General features: G+C 34.3%; 1 pseudogene; it reads left to right on the top strand.

The window, feature by feature from the left end:
- The first annotated feature begins 2,150 nt into the window (after positions 1-2,150).
- LOC129890549 (protein NRT1/ PTR FAMILY 6.2-like) overlaps positions 2,151-20,909 on the top strand; it is a 33,458-nt pseudogene continuing 14,699 nt past the window's right edge.

The following is a 20,909-nucleotide window of genomic DNA, read 5'->3' as shown; positions in this document are numbered from 1 at the left end:
AATCCTAACTCATGTGTAGAATTACAAGTCCTCCGGTCCGAGTCTACCCACACATGAAGAAATGTTCGAGTCTTTGCGAAAAAAAATTCTGGGGTGTCACAAGTTAATAGCTTGGTATACCCCACTTTAATATGATTGTTGTAATACGTGAAGATTTAGAAAGAAATAAAAAAATTTCCAATTCACCTTGTTCAATATTTTTCGACTATTGATCATGTGTTTTGATAGAATGTTACTTTAACTTATCAAAAAATCGAAGGAGAGTACAAAAGGCGTATGTATTAGCGGAGAGAATGTAAGAAGGCAAAATAATATTTTTTTGATTTCTTCTTTTTGAATTGGGTTAAAGAGAATAAATAATAGAATTTTTAAAAACAAAAAATATACTTTTTATTATAAATAATTAGTTTTTTCTATTAAAAATATTAACACTAAATTTATTCTTGATAAAAAATTGAAGTCCCAAGGAATATGTCTTATTTTGGAAAGTAATGATTCGGCCTAAAATTCAATTCTAAACATCTACATGCTCTAATACTAAATAATATTAAATTAGGTCTTGAATCTTACATACATTCTAAAAGCTAATTAAAAAAAGAGAATTATCCAAAACTTATAATGACCAAGGAACCAGAAATTTTTCCCTTCAAATCACTAACGAATTAGCATATAAAAATTTAACTTCCACAGAGTGATGGTATAAAAATTTTAGATAGTTAAATTACCTAAAAGAAAATTATAGTAATCTATTTATTTATTCACTCCTTTAAATGTTGACACCTTTATCAAACAATATTTTATACGCCACTTGTAATCTTGAACCGTGATGGCCACGTGGAATAGACTAAACTTGCTATACTTGGTCCCACTTCTTGTCAGTTATTATGGAGATCAGTCATAATCGTAACCTAACTAAGTAGACATAAGTGGATAAATCTTGGCTGAAAATGGTGTTTTCCATCAGCTCCATTCTGTACTAATCAACCATGTTGTACGATGCCTTAGAAGATTGCTTGCAGGGTGTTGTGTACATTATGATAGATGAAGCATCTCTGCAGCTAAAAAAATAATGCAAGAGGCTATAACTAAAATGATAATTTCTCTTCTGCATGGAAGAAACAAGACAGAAGAAAATTTCTCTTGTAGTCAGATACAAGTTGAATAGATGAAAAAATTAAATATCTTTTTTTTTTTCAAATCTTTTATGTGTAAAAATAAATTTCTTATACATAAAAAGTGAAGATAATCTTGTAAAAAAGATGTACAACTAAAAAATAGTTTGTAATGGACCAAAAAACAAAAAAACTCATAGAGTTTTTTTTTTTTAAAAAAACTTTTAAAATTTATCGTGTAAAATAAGTAATAAAAACTTTTGTATCTATGAATCATTTCAGTAAAATAATATTTAAAATTTACTTATTACTAAATATATAATTTATTATTTTTGAGATTGAATAACAAAAAATAATGGCACATAAATTGAGATTAAAAGGTCATTATTGGAGGAGGCACGCGGATCATGCCATTCATGGTATGTCATCCATTTTACTACCAAAAAGAGTTCCGCGACAAATTTATATCTGTTACTGATACAGTGGAGATTTTCATTTGTTGATTTTGAACCCCACTAACAGAAAACAAAGTATTAATTACTTACTAAAAATTAGAATAGTTACGAACATCATCGCTAATTCATTGTTATATTTGATGCTAGTAGTTAGCATAATTTTGTAATTATCTATTGCTAATTTACCGCTAAATAGGATTATTATGTAACAAATTTTATTGTTTAGCTATAAAACTGATTCATCGCGCGCTAATTTTTGTTTTTCTTAGCTGTGAGTAAAGAAAAGAAACAATAAAACTTTTAGGGGGAAAGAAGAAAATAGTTTTGGCGTGAATCATGCCGTGTGTGTTATCTACATGTATATATAAGCATAGAAGATTTCGAGTCCTTAAGCAATATGCAGTGAAAAAGAATCCTTTCTGACTAGCTACGAAATACCTTTCTTTCATCTCCTTGCATTGAGAAATAAATATACGTCTTTGAGATATAGTATGACTTATAAAATATTTTAAGACACGTACCATCGGTGCAAAATTGTTTGTGGGGGTTTGCCCACTGATATATAGCACATTTTGGGGCGAATATGGATGATTTAGTAGGCAATGCAGTCGTAGACTACAAAGGCTTGCCAGCTATAAGGTCAAAAACTGGGGGTTGGCTCTCCAATGCTCTCATTGTAGGTATGCAATCGATTGAAAGTCAAGACTTAAGAGATACGCTTTCTTATTATGTTCCAACTTAGTCTAGCATGCCCAATAAAACCATCACTATGCCTAAATCTTTAACTTGGTGACACGAATAATATATTGGAAGTTACTTCGTATTTCAATTGGTTTAAATTTGTCTTACTTTTTTAGCTCTTTTTAATATATATATATATATATATATATTTTGCTACCTTTTAATTTCAACTTTCAATATGATATGTTTATGACCACAAAATTAAAAAATATTTTGATACATTCAACATATCTTTAATTTAGGACTACAAGATTTAAAAGTATTTTTTACTTTCTTAAATTTTGCGTCAAGTAAAAATTGGGCAATCAATTTGAGACGGTGGGAGTGCTATATTTATAATTTCATAATTTCCAGGAATTGAAGTGTGTGAAAGTCTATCAACAATGGGCATAGCAGTAAACCTTGATTGGAACCATGCATCTCCCAAGTGCTACTTCAGCCATGATTGTCTCTGATTTCATGGGCATCTCATTCCTCCTCTGTTTGCTTGGTGGCCTTATAGCTGACTCTTTCTTGGGCAGATACAGGACGATTGCAATATTTGCTATAATACAAACCCTCGTAAGTCCATACGTGATGACTGATGCATGTCTGACGAAAATCATATTTTCCTGAAAATGTTGCTTCTATTTTGTTGGTGGGTGAAAAATATTTTTCACATATATTCCATAAATTAATATGAAATTTAAGATACTTATAAGGAAAACATCTTTATAAGTGAGGTAAAATTTATTATTCATGGAAATAGGAAAAAAAATCAAAAATATAATTTTCTTGTGGAAAATATTTTTTCCTGAATTTGTTTACATACTATAAACACAAGGGTAGTCAAATGGGTGAAAGTTAGTTTGAATTTGAGCAGGTCAAAATGGGTTGAGTTAAGAGCAGCTCAAAAATTATTTAGGCTGAAATTGGTTGGACTGAAATGAGTAAAAATCCGTCATAATTCAATACGTCCAATTCTTCCTAAATTATAAATTCTTTGTTTATCTACTTGTAATTTGTTTATGTAACTAATAAAACTTTTTTCATGACTATATATATAACAACAATAACATACCCAGTAGAATCTCATAAAGTGGGCTTTGGGAAGGGTAGAGTATACGATCTTATAACTATGTCAGAGGTAGAGAAATTATTTTTGATAGACTCTCAACCCAAAAAAGTGTTGGGTTTAATTGATAGGTTGAATGGGAAATGGAGGGACTTAGAAGTGGAGGGAAAAATGATTTGTTCTCTCTTGTTTTATGAAATAAGCATCAGTCTCATATAGGTAATGGAAAGAAAAAGTCTCCTACTTAAAAGTAGAAGAACTCCTTCATGTTGCTAACGGGTCAGGAAGAGGGTCTCCCCTCGCGCCATCGTCGTCGTCGCTCGCTTGGCTCGAATTCGGATTCGGATTTGGATTTGGATTTGGATTTGGATTTGGTCGATTGATATGATTGATTGATAATTTTTTGGACCAAATTTTCTTTAATTTTTTTAATTAATTAATATTATTTAATTAATTAATTAATTAAGTAAAAAATCCTGACCCGTGACCTGACCCATTTCTTTCTCGAATTAATTTAAAAATATTTCCCTCCATTTTTCCAATGGATTTTTGAAAGGTTGCCTTGTCTGAAAAGTTGCAAACCTTTTCTCAACAGGCAAACCTTTTCCCAACAGGTGCCTTTTCTTAAAAAAAAAGGTGCAAACAGGCTATATATATCTGTTAATCCTCAGAATGTTCCATATGAATTTTTCTGAAATAACATCTTCTTCTTTCTGCACTTCCTAAAACTCGTGTGATATACAACCTTCGAGTGGTTCGCAGTCATCAGAATTTGCAGTACCTCTATTTTGGTTAGTAAATCATTCTATCTTGGGAGGAAAGATTTCAAAACCTCGGGTACGTTGAGGAAAATAATTTTCTTAAGGACACACTGTGCATTTAGTGGGCTCGATTTTGTTCTTACATCAATATCCAGATTCTGTCTGTTATTACTTTCAGAAATTATTATTACTGTTTTAATTTTTTACAATACAGTTTTCTATCAATCTTAAGGAAATTATTATTATTTTTGTTTTCTGATTAAACTTTATCCTGGTTGGAGACTAAAACCTGTGTGATTTTCTACTCTGTATAAAATTTGGTATTCTGACTTGAAGAGTATAAAAACTTCATTGGAATATTAAAGTTCATACCTGTACAATGATTTGAAGAATATAAAAATTTCATCGTTGTTGTTGTAAAAAATCTGATATTCTAAAGTATTAAGACAGTTTGTCTATTTTTGACAGTGAAGAGAAATGGCAAATGAAACTGCTACTAATTCTGCGACTGTTGCTGCAACAAGTCGCACTGTTGTGCCACAGGCAGAAAAATCAGGGAAATTTTCTGGAGCCAACTTCAAAGGATAGCAGCAAAGGGTGTTCTTTTGGCTTACCACTCTTGGTATGTAGAAATTCACCAACGAAGACCCTCTGTGTCTGCTGCTGATATGCCGGTCAATGAAAAATTTATGATTACTAAGGTATGGACACGGGCGAATTTTCTATGCAAGGGCTACATCCTAAGTGCTTTGGATGATGATTTGTACAATGTCTATAGTGCTATGAAAACTTCTAAAGAATTGTGGGATGCACTTGAGAAGAAGTATAAGACTGAAGACGCCTGCTTGAAAAAATTTATGGTTGCTAAGTTTCTAGACTATAAAATAATAGATAGCAGAACTATTGGAACCCAAGTTCAAAAACTACAACTTATTTTTCACGACCTTATTGCTGAAGGTATAGTAGTTAATGAAGCATTTCAAGTAGCTGCAATGATAGAAAAGTTGTCTCCTTCATGGAGAGATTTCAAAAATTATCTAAAGCACAAGCGCAAGGAAATAAAGTTGGAAGATCTTGTGATTCGTCTCAAGATTGAGGAAGATAACAAAATAGCAAAAAAGAAGTCACATGGAAATTTAAAGATTATGGGAGCGAACATCGTTGAAGATGCTGCTCCAAAGAATAAGAAAGGGAAGAAATCTTTTGGAAAGAATCAGGAGCAGAACAAGAAAAAGTTCAAGGGCAATTGTTATAATTGTGGAAAAGTTGGCCACAAAGCTCCAGATTGTCGTCTTCCGAAAAAGGACAAGGGAAAGGGACAAGCCAATATGGTGGAAAATAAAGAAGGTATGGATGATCTGTGTGCAATGCTATCATAATGCAACCTGGTAGGAAATTCCAAAGAATGGTGGCTTGATTCGGGAGCTACGTCGCATGTTTGTGCAGTTCGAGAAGCCTTCTCTACTTATTCTCCTGCAGTACTTGATGCGACTATCTACATGGGAAATTTTGGAACGGCTAAGGTTGAAGGATATGGTAGATATTTTTTTTAAAATGACATCCGGCAAGGTGGTGACGCTGACATCCGGCAAGGTGGTGACGCTGAACAAAGTTTATCATGTTCCAGAAATGCGAAAGAACTTGGTGTCTGCCGGTCTTCTTATCAAGAATGGATTCAAGTGTGTTCTAGTTTCAGACAAAGTAGTTGTCAGTAAGAATGAAATGTATCTAGGAAAAGGCTACCTCACTAAGAGTCTTTTCAAACTAAATATAATGGTTGTTGATGATAATAAAGTTCAAGTTTCTTCTTACTTACTTGAGTCAAATAATTTATGGCATTCACATTTAGGACATGTCAATCATAAAACCTTGCGAAAACTGATTAACTTAAATATATTGCCTAACTTTGATTGCAATAAATCAAAATGTCAAGTATGTGTTGAATCTAAGTATGCTAAGCATCCTTATAAAACTATTGAAAGGAATTTTAGTCCCTTAGAATTGATTCACACAGACATTTGTGATATGAAGTCTACACCAACTCGTGGTTGGAAAAAGTATTTTATAACTTTTATTGATGATTGCACTCGATATTGTTATGTGTATTTGCTTAATAGTAAGGATGAAACAATTGATGCATTTAAGCAATACAAGAACGAAGTGGAAAATCAATTGGAAAAAAAGATAAAAATGATTAGAAGTGATAGGGGTGGAGAATACGAATCTCTAGGGGTGGGCGTTCAGTATTCGGTTCGGTATTTTCAAAATTTAGATTCGATAATTCGGTAATCGGTAATTCAAAGTATATACCAAATACCGAACTTTCAAACTTCGGTTCGGTAATTCGGTAATCGGTAAATAAAAATTCGATTCGGTACGGTATTCGGTAATACCCAAATTTCTGCATCTTATAAGATCAACACAAATACAAGCACTTTTTTTTACAAGATAAGTAGCCACAAACCATCTTAAAATAAAATCTAAAACTAAAAGGCAACAACAACAAAGTGCTTCAGCCTTCAGCTGCAACACACAACAACTAACAACAATACAACATAAGCTGCAACAATACACCAAGCAACAGCACACTACAACACCTGCAGCAGCTCCCTACACACACTACAACACCAAGCAGCAGCAAACTACAACACCTGCATGCTGCAAGCTGCACTGCAGCAACAATAACCCAACCAGCAGCAACAATAAGCTGCAACACACTCAAGCAGCTCCCTACACACACTACAACCAGCAGCAACAACACCTGCAGCAGCTCCCTACACTACAACCAGCAGCAACAACACCTGCAGCAGCTCCCTACACACACTACAACCAGCAGCAACAACAAACTACAACACTTGCAGGCTGCAGGCTGCACTGCAGCAACAATAAGCCAACCAGCAGGCAGCAGCAACAATAAGCTGCAACACTACAACCAGCAGCAACAATAAGCTGCAACAATAAGCTGCAATAGCATACAACATGCAACAACAACAACAAAATGATTCAGCTGCAACACACAACAACAACAAACAACATAAGCTGCAACACTACCTGCAGCAGCAGCACACTACACACAATAACAACACCACCTGAAGCAGCTCCAAAATCAGAAGTCAGAAATAGTAGCAGCAGAGGAAATAGAGTCCAAAATTTGCTTTTACTGTTTTTCAGCTTGAACAATGCAAGTCAATATCATCCATAGCTAAAAAGAATTTAAAATGTGTCAATAATTAAACAAAGTAAAAAAATATAAAAATAAAATATCAAAACTGAAAAACATACCAAGTTCAAGTTTCATAAGGTCATTAAAATCTTCTTCAACATTTATGGGATAAGGCTCATTTCGACGCCAATCTTGAAGACAAATAACAGCTTGCACCAATTTCGGAGTCAAAAAACTCCTAAATGAATCAAGAATACGGCCTCCGGTGCTAAAGGCACATTCTGATGCCATACTATAAATTGGAATTGCCAACACATCATGAGCCATCTCGGAAAGAATTTTATATCTAGGAGAATGAACTTTCCACCACGACAAGATATCAAAATTGTCGTCATCATCAGTCGGCTCTAGTTCTTCACTAAGATACCTTTCCAACTCCGACTTACTACCCAAACCTGTACCATCTAGTTTGTTCCTCTTCATTTGGATCCTATTTCTTAGTTTTGTTGATTTTGTGCTAGTGTTAGAGATAGATGAATTCGATGTCTGACCCGATAAATTAGAGAGAGTAGATGGGCGTCGAGATACATTAGAGAATTTTGCTACATACTCTTCAAACATAGATTTCATGTAAGTCACCATTTCATCTTTTATTTCACTCCCCTTTTCATCTCCAAACATATCCTCAAGTGCGTCGCCAACATACTCAAGTTTGTTACGAGGATCTAAGATAGAGGTAATAAAAAGCACTTTATTCATTTTTTCAGGAGCACCCCAATACTTGACAAACTTTTGTTTCATTTTTTCTCCCATTTTTGCCAAAGAAGGATCATTGTCTTCCATACACTCTCTTAAATGATTGTGAAGCTCAACTATATCTTCAAAGTGACCAGCAGAAGTGACGTAGAGTGAACCTGAAACCTTTTCAGTTAGATCATAAAATCTTTTAAGAAATATTACCATATTACTTACCTTTTGCCAATCATCACTTTCAAGTACACCTGCAACACTTCCATCTTCACAAACATGATTAGCAAGATAAGTTGACAATCCACCATCTTCGAGATCAAAGTAATCAAATGCACTCTCAAAATGTTGTGCGGCATCCAACATCAAGTAGGTCGAATTCCACCGGGTTGAAACATCTAAACATAATGACTTCTTACTGTCTATATTTTTTAGTTCACAACATTCCTCAAATTTTCTAATCCTTGCGGGAGATTGTCTAACATATTTCACCATTTGCCTAACACGTTTGATCGATGGACCAACTTCTTTCATGCCATCTTGCACAATAAGATTCAAAATGTGAGCCATACATCTCACGTGAAGATGGTTACCACATTTCATGTTAGATCCCCAATTAACCATTTGTTTGTGTAACTCTTTCACCATGACATCATTAGAAGAAGCATTATCTACAGTTATAGTGATTATTTTCTCCAATTTCCAATCAAGCAAACACTTACTAATACAACGGGCCATTTTGTCACCCTTATGACTAGTAATAACCTGAAAGTTTAAAATTCGTTTATGCAAAAGCCAATCACTATCAATAAAGTGTACTGTCAAACACATATAATTTATTCTTTGAATAGATGTCCATGTGTCTGTGGTTAGACAAACTCTCGGTGATGTTTCTTTCAAATACTTCATAAACTTTTGTCTCTCTTCACCAAAAACTTGATAACAATCCCTAGTCACTGTTCTACGGGAGGGAACTCGAAATAAAGGTTGGGTTTTTTTCATAAAATTCTTAAAACCTTCCTTTTCAACAAAACGAAAAGGAAGTTCATCAAGGATTAACATCTCAACTAAAGCCCTCCGAGATGCCTCTTGATCAAAAGTCCAAATTGCCCCATCACACATTTCACCTTCTAAGGGAAAGTTTAAATTTGATTGTTTGTACTTGGAATTGAAATTGTTAACCTTATTTGGATTTTTAGGACAAGTTTTCAAATGTTTATTCAGTCCACTTGTTCCATTTTTAGTTGAATCAGCTAAGAGAACTTTACCACAATACCTGCACTTAGCTTTATTAATTCCATCTTCTATGAGCTTCTCATAATGCGGCCAAGCAGCAGATCTTGATTCTATAGCTTTTCTCTTCACCGTCAATGCATGTTGTTGAACTTCCATTGTTGAATCAAGAGACTCGGTAAGAGCCAAAGGTGTGCTTACAATGACATTGGTCGTTCGACTTGTTTCATCTTCCATCTAAACATTGAAGAGAATACAAATGTTATAAGACATAAATTAACAATCATTTTCATTTGAAAGAAAGGAAGCAAGAAACTAAGAGCTGATACAGTGAGTTGGTTACTACTTTTTCCAATTCATTTCAAATCACAAACTTCACTTATAGTATATAGAAAATGAAACCTGCTCAATCTTAAGACATAAATTAACAATCATTCAAAACACACAAAAAATATGCAGAATCACAAAAATAAAATAAAAAATTCACATTCCCATATACAAAAATTAAGAATAGTTATTAGAAGGAGGGATGGGATGACTTACAGTTAGGAGGCAAGTGTTATGTCTTGTGTGAGTCTTGGTTCAGAAAATGTCAATACAACAAATATGTGAGTCTTGGTTCAAAAAATGTCAATACAACAAATATGTGAGTCTTGGGGTATCTCATGTTTGGTCAAAGCATATTATCTCAGATAACTTTAAATATGCCGGATAATTCAATTGCTTCAAGAGTTGCAGTATGGACCACTATATGTATGCTCTCTATTTTGCCCCCCACCCCACCCACACACAAAATGAATCTAATTTTCCTATCATTCATTTTTATGTATATTTTTCTCTACCATGCAGGTTATCAACCCATTCACGAAGTATCCTCTTTCACTGTCAATTGTTGATATTTCTTTTTTCCTGGAATATTAGTTTAACACTTTAGATTGCTTGAGTTGACAAAAATAGATAATTATGCATATCCTATGGTTTAACTTAAAGTTCACACTTGCACAGATATGCGTTGTTGATGAATCCCTTGGGAAGAAGCATAGAGGAATTGCTGCATTATTTTGGGGGAAAATAGAGACAGAATGTGAAGGAAGACTGGAAGAGGAAGAGGAAGAGAAGAAGCAAAGAGAACTTACCTTTAACTAAAGCGGTGAAGGTGAAAGCGGCGTGAAGCGGTGAAGCTAATGGCGGCGTGAAGCGGTGAAGGTGAAGGCGGCGTGAAGCGGTGAAGCTGATGGCGGCATGACGGCGCGGTGAAGTTGAAGGGCTGAAGGCGACGTGAAGGCACGGTGAAGATGAAGGGCTGAAGGCGGCGTGAAGGGCAGAAGCAGAACTTCAATAGTAGTGTATAGCCCTTTATGTTTAAAAATTAAAAGGAATTTTTAGGGTATGTTGAAGACAATTGGGCTGGATAAAATTATAGGGTATGTTGAAGAATGAAGACAATTGGGCTGGATTAAATTATAGGAATGGGCCTATAGCCCTTTATGTTTAAAAATTAAAAGGAATTTTTAGGAGGCCCAACAGAAATAATTCGGTATTCGGTAAATTCCGAATACCGAACGGGATAATTAATAAATACCGAAATCGAAACCGAAATACCGAAATTTAATATTCCGGTACCGAATACCGGACCAAAGTACCGAATATCGAATACCGAAATACCGAAATAGCCGGTTCGGTTTGGTAATTCGGTTTTCGGTATTTTATGCCTACCCCTACGAATCTCCATTTGAAAAGATATGTTTAGAATATGGAATCATCAAATTACTGCCCCTTACACACCACAATTAAATAAAATTGCGGAAAGGAAAAACCGAACATTAAAAGAAATGATGAATGCTTTATTAATAAGTTCCAATTTACCGCAGAACTTGTGGGGGAAAGCTATCCTTATAGTTAATCGAATACTTAACAGGGTGCCCCACAGCAAAACACAATCTATTCCATATGAATTATGGAAAAGAAGAAAACCCAACTTGAAATATTTCAAAGTGTGGGGGTATTTAGTAAAGGTCCAAGTTCCTTTGCCCAAAAGAATAAAAATCGAACCAAAGACCGTGGATTGTATTTTTATTGGCTATGCTACAAACAGCAAAGCTTGTCGATTTTTGGTTCACAAATTGGATAATCTTGAAATTCATGTTAATATGGTAATTGAATCAAATAATGCTGAATTCTTTAAAAATATTTATCCGTATAAAACTGAATGTGAATCATCAAGTGAAAAATCTAAACAACCGCGAGAAGAACCAAAGAAAAATAAACCAACCGAAGAGGATCCAAGGCGTAGAAAATGTCAAAGAATATCTACTTCTTTTGGACCATATTTTGTGACATTTTTGCTTGAAAATGAGCCTCAAACATTTCAAGCTGTAATGTCTTCTTCTGATTCAGCATTTTGGAAAGAGGCAATCAATAGTGATATTCAATCAATTTTGAATAACCATACATGGTAATTGGTTGATCTTCCTCCTGAAAATAAACCTTTAGGATCAAAATGGATTTTTAAAAAGAAAATGAAAGCTGATGGCACTATTGATAAATATAAGGCAAGACTTGTGGTCAAAGGTTATAGACAAAAAGAAGGCCTTGATTACTTTGACATATACTCGCTGGTAACAAGGATAACATCTATTCGGGTGTTAATTGCACTGACAGCTATATATGGTCTTGAAATCCATCAAATGGATGTTAAGACAACTTTCTTAAATGGAGAATTGGAGGAAGAAATTTACATGGAACAACCTGAGGATTTCGTAGTTCCAGGTAAAGAAAGGAAAGTATGCAAACTTGTTAAGTCACTTTATGGACTTAAACAAGCACCTAAACAATGACATGCGAAATTTGACCAAACAATGTTGACAAATGGATTTAAGATTAATGAGTGTGACAAATGTGTTTATATTAAAAAGACTCCAAATCATGAACTCATTGTTTGTTTATATATTGATGACATGTTGATAATGAGTAAAGACATTGCCGATGTAAATACTACGAAGCGTATGCTTGCTAGCAAATTTGACATGAAAGACTTAGGGGTTGCTGACTTGATCTTAGGAATTAGGATCCATAAAACTCCATAAGGTCTAGCATTATCTCAGTCACATTATATTGAAAACATACTTAATAAGTTCAAGTATTTAAATTTTAACATTGCAAATACTCCAATTGATGTAAGTTTTGTACTTCAAAAGAATGAAGGTAAAAGTGACTCACAATTGGATTATGCACGAGTTTTGGAAAGTTTGATGTATATTATGAATTGTACACGACCAGATATAGTATGTGCTATTAGAAAGTTGAGTCGATTCACGAATAATCTCAATCAAACTCATTGGATGGCAATGAAACGAGTCTTGGGATATTTGAAACACACCCAAAACTATGCCTTGCATTATAATAAATATCCCGCAGTAATTGAGGGATTTTGTGGTCGGGCCCTTCCCCGGACCCTGCGCATAGCGGGAGCTTAAGTGCACCGGGCTACCCTTTTTAATTGAGGGATATAGTGATGCAAACTGGATCACCGGATCATCTGAAGTTAAATTCACAAGTGGATATATTTTCACCATTGGTGGAGGGGCAGTGTCTTGGAAATTATCAAAACAGACATGCATCGCCCGCTCTATAATGGAGTCTGAATTTATAGCTTTAGACAAGGCCGGTGAAGAAGCTAAATGGCTTCGAAATTTTTTAGAAGATATTCCATTTTGGCCCAAACCTTTGGCACCTATATGTATACATTGTGATAGCCAAGCGGCAATAGGTAGGGCAGGAAACATTATGTATAACAAAAAATCCCATCACATTCGACGACGACACAATACTGTTAGAAAACTACTCTCTAGTAGTGTTATCACTATTGACTATGTAAAGTCAAGAGATAACGTATCAGACCCACTAACAAAAAACCTATCTAGAGAGGCTGTTGAAAATCATCGAGGGGAATGGGGTTAAGGCCTAGGACAAGTCATCATGGCGGTAACTCTACCTAGTAGACTGGAGATTCCAAGAACTAGGTTCAAGGAGATCAAACAAAGTTATAATTGGCAGTTCAATATTGTCAAATAACTCAATCTATTCTTGTGATGATTACAATGTTCAGAAACAAGGATAAAACCTTAAGGCTTTTTAATGAGTTAATAAAGCATTAAAGGTTTTTTAATGATTATCTAAGTTTGGCAAAAAATGACTAGATAGTGTGTCTATAGGACTACACGTTTAGAAATCACCTATGTGAGTGTGAAGTATAAGCTGCTTCAAGGGAAATGACAGTAAATACCCGTTTTCTATGCATTCACGAAACCAGGTGGTGTTCATGGCTGAAACGAACACAACCGTGAGAACCATAGATGGTTGATGATTAAGATCCCGTTTGGATGGGCTTTAAGTTGGTCAAAACCAACTTAAAGCCCCTTTTTAGCTTTTGGACGTGTTTGTCTACCGCTAACTTTAAGCCATAAAGTTCTTAAAGTCGGTCAAAAATAAAAAGTTAGGATTCCTAACTTTTTTTTTCTAAGTGCTTAAAGTCATTTTCTTTGACCATGGAAATTACTTTTATATCCCTTATATTTTAACTAAATTCCCAAACTGCCTTTTTTATTCTTTTAACCCTAAAATTCACATCATTTTCCTCATTTAAGCACTTTTATCCAAACACCCAACTACTTATTTATAAAAATAACTTTCAGCACTTTAAAGTTCTAAAAGCACTTCATACATAAAAGTTACTTTTTTAAGCCCATCCAAACGGGCTCTAATTGTGTGACTTATATTTTCTAATTATATAACAAAGTTCGACGGTTCAAAGATATCACATCTACCGATTGATCGAGTATATCCTATATAAGTTCACTATGGAAAGTTCAAAGGGAAATCTACTTATCCATATGCAATTAATCTTCGCTTGTATATCACACACTTTTCCGTGCATTCCTTTATCTTGTAGCCATTCTCCATTCATATGGGGGATTGTTGGGTTTAATTGATAAGTTGAATGGATAATGGAGGGACTTAGAAGTGGAGGGAAAAATAATTTATTCTCTCTTGCTTTATGAAATAAGCATCAGTCCACATAGGTAGTGGAAAGAAAAAGTCTCTTATTTAAAAGTAGAAGAACTCCTTCATGTTGCTAAAGGGTTAGGAAGAGGATCTCCCCTCGCTCCGTCGTCTTTGTCGCTCGCTCGGCTTCGGCTACAACTACGGCTACGCTACGGCTTCAGCTTCGGCTTTGGATTTGGATTTGGATTTGGATTTGGTCAATTGATATGATTGATTGATAATCTTTTTTGACCAAATTTTCTTTAATTTTTTTTAATTAATTAATATTATTTATTTAATTAATTAATTAAGTGAAAAATCCTGACCCGTGACCCAACCCGTTTCTTTCCTGGATTAATTTAAAAATATTTCTCTCTATTTTCTAATGGATTTTTGAAAGGTTGCCTTGTCCGAAAAGTTGCAAACCTTTTCTCAATAGGCAAACCTTTTCCCAACAGGTGCCTTTTCTTAAAAAAAAAGGTGCAAACAGGATATATATATCTGTTAATCCTCAGAATGTTCCATATGAATTTTTCTGAAATAACATCTTCTTCTTTCTGCACTTCCTAAAACTCGTGTGATATACAACCTTCGAGTGGTTCGCAGTCATCAGAATTTGCAGTACCTCTATTTTGGTTAGTAAATCATTCTATCTTGGGAGGAAAGATTCCAAAACCTCGGGTACGTTAAGGGGAATAATTTCCTTAGGACACACTGTGCATTTAGTGGGCTCGATTTTGTTCTTACATCAATTTCCAAATTTTGTCTGTTATTACTTTCAGAAGTTATTGTTACTGTTTTAATTTTTTAAAATACAGTTTTCTATCAAAAAGAACAATGTAAAGCAGTGTTGATATAGAAATAACGGAAATGGAGACAGTCATGACAAAATATTGTAGGCAACCTGAGAAATCATCCTAAATAGTAACAAAAAAAATTATAATCAAAAGTGTAAGAAAACTACATACAATAATCAAACTTAAAGGACAATAAATTACAAGAGTAATAATACAAATAATACGACTAATAATATAGAAGAATAAGTGAGACAACGCTAAACTATCTATCTAACCTCATATCCTATATTGTGTTCTCCATATACTCCTATATAAGGTTATATGAACGATAAGTTGAAGTTGCGTCATATCATATCTAATCACCTCTTCTCAATACTTTTTCAGTCTACCTCAACTTTTCTTGAAATCATCCATAGTCCAACCTCCCATATCTCCGTATTGGGGTATTCATACCCCTCCTCTCTATATGTCTGAAACTATCTCAATTCCATTTTTCGTATCATGTCCTCTATTACTTACCTTATTCTAGATATCTTCATTCTTAATCATGTCTCTCCTACTATGTCCACACATCCATATTAGTATCTTCATCACCATAACTATCATCTTCAAAACGTAGGAGTTATTGATTATACAACACTCTACTCACTCAACATACTGGTCTAACCATCACTCTGAACTTGTCTTTAAGTTTTGATAGTACCTTTTTATCACATAGGACTCCAGATGCGATCTTCTATTTCATCCACCATGCATCTATACAATGTATGACATCATCCTCAAATTTCTCATTTCCTTGGGATAATTGTTACGCCCTGAGAGAGTACCCTAGACGTGACCGGCACTCGAAGACCATTGTTGGTCCCCAAGCGAACCACTTTGTCCAATCACACATCCATTTACTATTAATCAATCAGCCGAAAGTTTAAAATAACGAAATAATTTGGCGGGAAATCCAAATCAACGATCTAACTCAAGAAAGAAAGGCCACGGGCCAACAAATCAAACTCCAATATTTGTCATTAAAATGCTTTGACAAGAATAATTCAATGAAAGAAAATACTCAATCGACACATCACTATCTAGTCAATGAAGCCTCTATTACTACTATCTAATTGGTGCTAATGAAATGTTCATGGCTACTTCAAATCAAAATAAAAAGGGCTAACTTGATGCAAGAATAACATAAGCGATGTCCTCCGAATGTAGGGGAGGACTCACCAATACGCTGAGTGTGTATAGATCCTCAATGGTGCTTCTATTGACGATCTCTTAAACCTGTCTCTGCATCATGAAACAATACAAGTCCAAATGGACGTCAGTACATGGAATGTACGAATATGTAATATGGCAGAATGAAACATACCTCAAGAAAGAGTAACATTGGTTCAAATATCTCAAATCAGAAAATAAGAGAGACTCAATCAAAGTGTCATAAGTCTAAAGTAAGAATACATTCTTAGACAAAGACCAGTCATATACCATACAATCAAATCCAATCATGTACAATACAGTTCAATCAAATCATTTATAATTCGATCCCATCCAGTCATATACCAGTCTATTCAACCCAATCACATATTATTCTATTCAATCCAATCCAATCGTACACCATCTGATCACATATCATTTAATCCAATCCATCACATATTACCTAATACAATCCAATCATACACAATCCAATCATATATCCTCCAATCCAATCATATGTAATCAACTCCACCATAAGGTCAAAGGACTCAACTCAATAGATATGCAAATTAAATTATGCAATGTTTTTCAATTCAACCCAATCGTCTACAATCACAATCAAACCAATTATACCAAGCACAATCCATTCAATCGGGAGTTTCTCTAACCGATAACTATCACCATATGAGCGAGTGATGTACAACAAGCCGACGTTGTTACCACGTCTGTTCATACCTTGCCAGGGTATGAACGAATCAACAATCATAGATCCATTACCAATCAAGTCCTATCATGTCAGGACAATAAAATGGGAAACATCCGACTTTAACGGTTTGATCCCATGGGAAGCATCCAACTTTAACGGTTAAATCCTCTCCTACATTTGGCGACGTAGTTTATTAGTTCGAGTATGGACTATACTCTTACCCAATTTGGTGCTCGATACTCCTCCCAAGACTCAATATGCTCATATCTATCAAGTGAGTAAAATACTCAAAATACTCATTTAGTCTCATTGGACTCTTTTAAATCAACTCATTTAGTTTCATTGGACTCTTTTCAAAACTCAAATCAAATCTGGCCTCATTGGATCTTCTTTCAAATCGACTCATCTCAAATCATTAAACTCTTCTCTTTAAAATTGATACAATCTCAACTCAATCTCAAAAATCGACATTTTAAAGTAAAAATGCTCAACTCATTTATACTCAAAATACTCATGTTCAAAAAAATGAGAATTTAAGAGACTTTCTCAAACTCTATTTATGCTTAGACTCTTTCTAAATTAAAGATGAAAATAATCACTCTTTAAACTCAAAATAGTGTATAAATAGTTTATGCAAAAATATTCATAATTTATTTATTTAAAACTCCTTCTCAAAAGATCATTTATTTTCAAAATGTACATAAGACTCCAATCAAATCAAATAATGCAAATCACATATCACATAATCACATTAGGCTCCAATCCACTTCATCACACAACATCCTAATCAACATAACCTCTTCATTCACATCATCATCAAATATCATCATTCACATCATCATCAAACATCTTGCTCCAAAATCCCTATTTAATCCTATACTCCATTTATAGAAACAAAGTGACATTCTAGCTCTACCAATGTTTCATTTTTTTATGTCAATCACATTCATAACTATCCCAATTCATCCTTTTCAACCCAACCAATGGATACACACAAAATCATCAATCTCAACCTCACGATAATTATGACAAAAGAAATCTCATCTTGGGTTCATGTGAATGAATACATGAACCCATACTTTCAACAAAACTCAACTCAAGAACACCATCAATACATATAACTTCATATATAAAGATTCATTTGTAGTCAATAATATGAAAGATAACTATTCAAGAATTTAAGTCATGAAAATCACCAATCAATTACTAGTACATAAAAATATTCTAGAGTTTAGGAAAATTTCAAGAAAACCTTCATAGGAGGTTCAATCCCTTCACAATTTTCATCCAACATATCTATGGGGCATATGAAAGAACTCAATCCATATTTTAGGTTAGCCTTACATACCTTGCTTGAAGATCATCACCACTGCAGCGCCAAGTCAAAATAGGCTTAAAAACCCTACATATCTAATAGTGGCGCATCGCATCAAGGATTAAACTACTGAGGCTGTTTTCTGGCGCTATAGTGGCGCGTCGCGCCCTTGTAGCGCCAAGCCTAAATTTTCTGGGTTCTGAAAAATGGGCTTAAAAACCCTGCACATCTAATAGTGGCGCATCGTGCCAAGGACCAAACTACTGAAGCTTGTTTCTGGTACTATAGTGGTGCGTCGCGCCCTTGTAGCGCCAAGCCTAAATTTTCTTGGTTTAGAGTCCAGGCGTGCATTGCTAGTCTGTAGAAAAAGGGTCATAACCTTTGACTCCGAACTTCAAAAATTACAATCTTGGTGGCATTGGAAAGAAGACTCAAATACCTTGAATTTGGTAGGTCGTGGGCCACCCAGTTCATTATACTCTAGGAGATATACTCATTTGAAGTTGACCCTTATACTAACTCATCTGAAAACTTAATCGATTGGAATTCTTTGGACTAGGTTTGGTGTTAGAGATCTCTTATGATCCTAAAACACATCTAATACACTTCAAATATTTAGGAATTGGTCTTAACTCATATATAAAATTACAAGTCCTTCGGTTTGAATCTACACACACGTGAAGAAATGTTTGAGTCTTTGCAAAAACAATTTCGGGGTGTTACAATAATAGACCCAAATACTTGAAACTTCCTTTTTTTTGACTGACTTGTATATCAAGCCCCACTTCTACGCCAATCTCACGTCATTGAATTTTTTTTCTAAATATTCTGTCTTTGTTCTACTCAACCTGAACCCTTTAGACTTTAAGATTTACCACCAAACCTCGCATTAACTCTACCTCGAGTCTCATCAATCAAAACTATATATGTCATTTGCAAATAACACACACCATGTCACCTCTCCTTCAATATGTCGCATCAATTCATCCATCACCAAGACAAATAAAAATAGGCTAAGAGTTGATCTCTGATACGACTCCATCACAACTGAGAAATACTTCAACTCTCCTCTCAATGTCCTTATCCAATTTTTGGCTTCATCATACATATATATCCTGAATAGCCTTAATTTATGCCATATGTGCATTTTTTTTAGAAATAATTAAACAAAATTTATCATGGATCAATTTGGCCTGAACATTGAATTAAGTTGATCTGGTCAAAATAGACTTAAAAAATAAATGAACCATTAACTCACCCACATTTAAATAGGTTAGACAAATTTTATGGCCTGATTTTTCTACCCTTGACAAACACTGACATACTTGACTCTTTGTTCCATTATATGTGACACACTTCTTTTTTTAGTCTATCTTAGAAGTAATGTCACACTTTTAAATTTAGAAATAATATAACTTTAAAATTCTCTTTTTATGTTCTATAAAATGATTTACAATCACACAAATATCTAAAACTCATTTTATTTACATATTTCAAAAGTCATCTTTTTTAAAATTTTATATCTAATCAAATAGTGTCACATAAATTTAAACAAAAGGAGTACACCTCACTTAGTTTGACTTTCAATAGGCTCCTGCTTTGACTATAGAATAAATGAGCATGACACATGCCATAATCAGACACATAGTATTTAATTTTCCACACCGAGTCAATATTTTTTTATTATTTGTACATTGCATCAATTTTAGTCACTATGAAATTAAAAGAAAATGGCACTGACGATGTTAATTCGTTGGAAACAGGGGACTGGCATGCTAGCTATATCAACTAGGCTTCCACAATTGCAACCGACTCCATGTAATGTCCAAAATTCAATCAAAAGTGGTAATTGTGAACCAGCGACTGCGTCTCAAATGGCAGTTCTATACTTATCTTTATATCTGATGGCATTAGGGACTGGTGGCTTAAAATCAAGCGTTTCAGGATTTTGCACTGACCAGTTTGATGAAAATGATGAAAAAGAAAAGGCTCAATTGACACTATTTTTCAATTGGTTCTTTTTCTTCATCACTCTTGGGACTTTGCTGGCTGTAACTGTCCTTGTCTATATACAAGATGAAGTTGGTAGAAGCTGGGGTTATGGAATTTGTTCTTTCTCCATGTTTGTTGCTATTCTAATATTTCTGTCAGGGACTAAAAGGCACAGATACAAGAAAACCATGAAAAGTCCTATTGCTCAGATTCTCCAGGTCCTAATTGCCGCATCTAGGAAAAGTAGTCTCCAACTTCCTAAGAGTCATCGTTTTCTTTATAATTATGAAGATAATCCAGACTCTTCAACAATCTCTCACACTGATCAATTCCGGTGCGCACTTTCATTCTGTCTCCTCGTCTCAACTTAAAATATATTTCTAATTATTTTTTCGTGAGTCAAATAATAACAAGTATATTCCCTCTCTCTTTTTAGTTTTATCCTCAACACTTTAAAAATGCTTAAAAAACCATTTTAATTTAAAAGCATCTAAGATAAGTCAATCCAAACACACTCTTAATTTATGTTCCTTATCCATCAATACCTAAATTAACAATTGAGGAATTTTATAAAAAACTTTACAATGTTTGCATATTCA

This window comes from Solanum dulcamara, chromosome 5 (genome assembly GCF_947179165.1).
Source record: "Solanum dulcamara chromosome 5, daSolDulc1.2, whole genome shotgun sequence".
In the NCBI taxonomy this organism is placed as follows: domain Eukaryota; kingdom Viridiplantae; phylum Streptophyta; class Magnoliopsida; order Solanales; family Solanaceae; genus Solanum; species Solanum dulcamara.
This window is presented reverse-complemented; position numbering and strand designations above follow the sequence as displayed.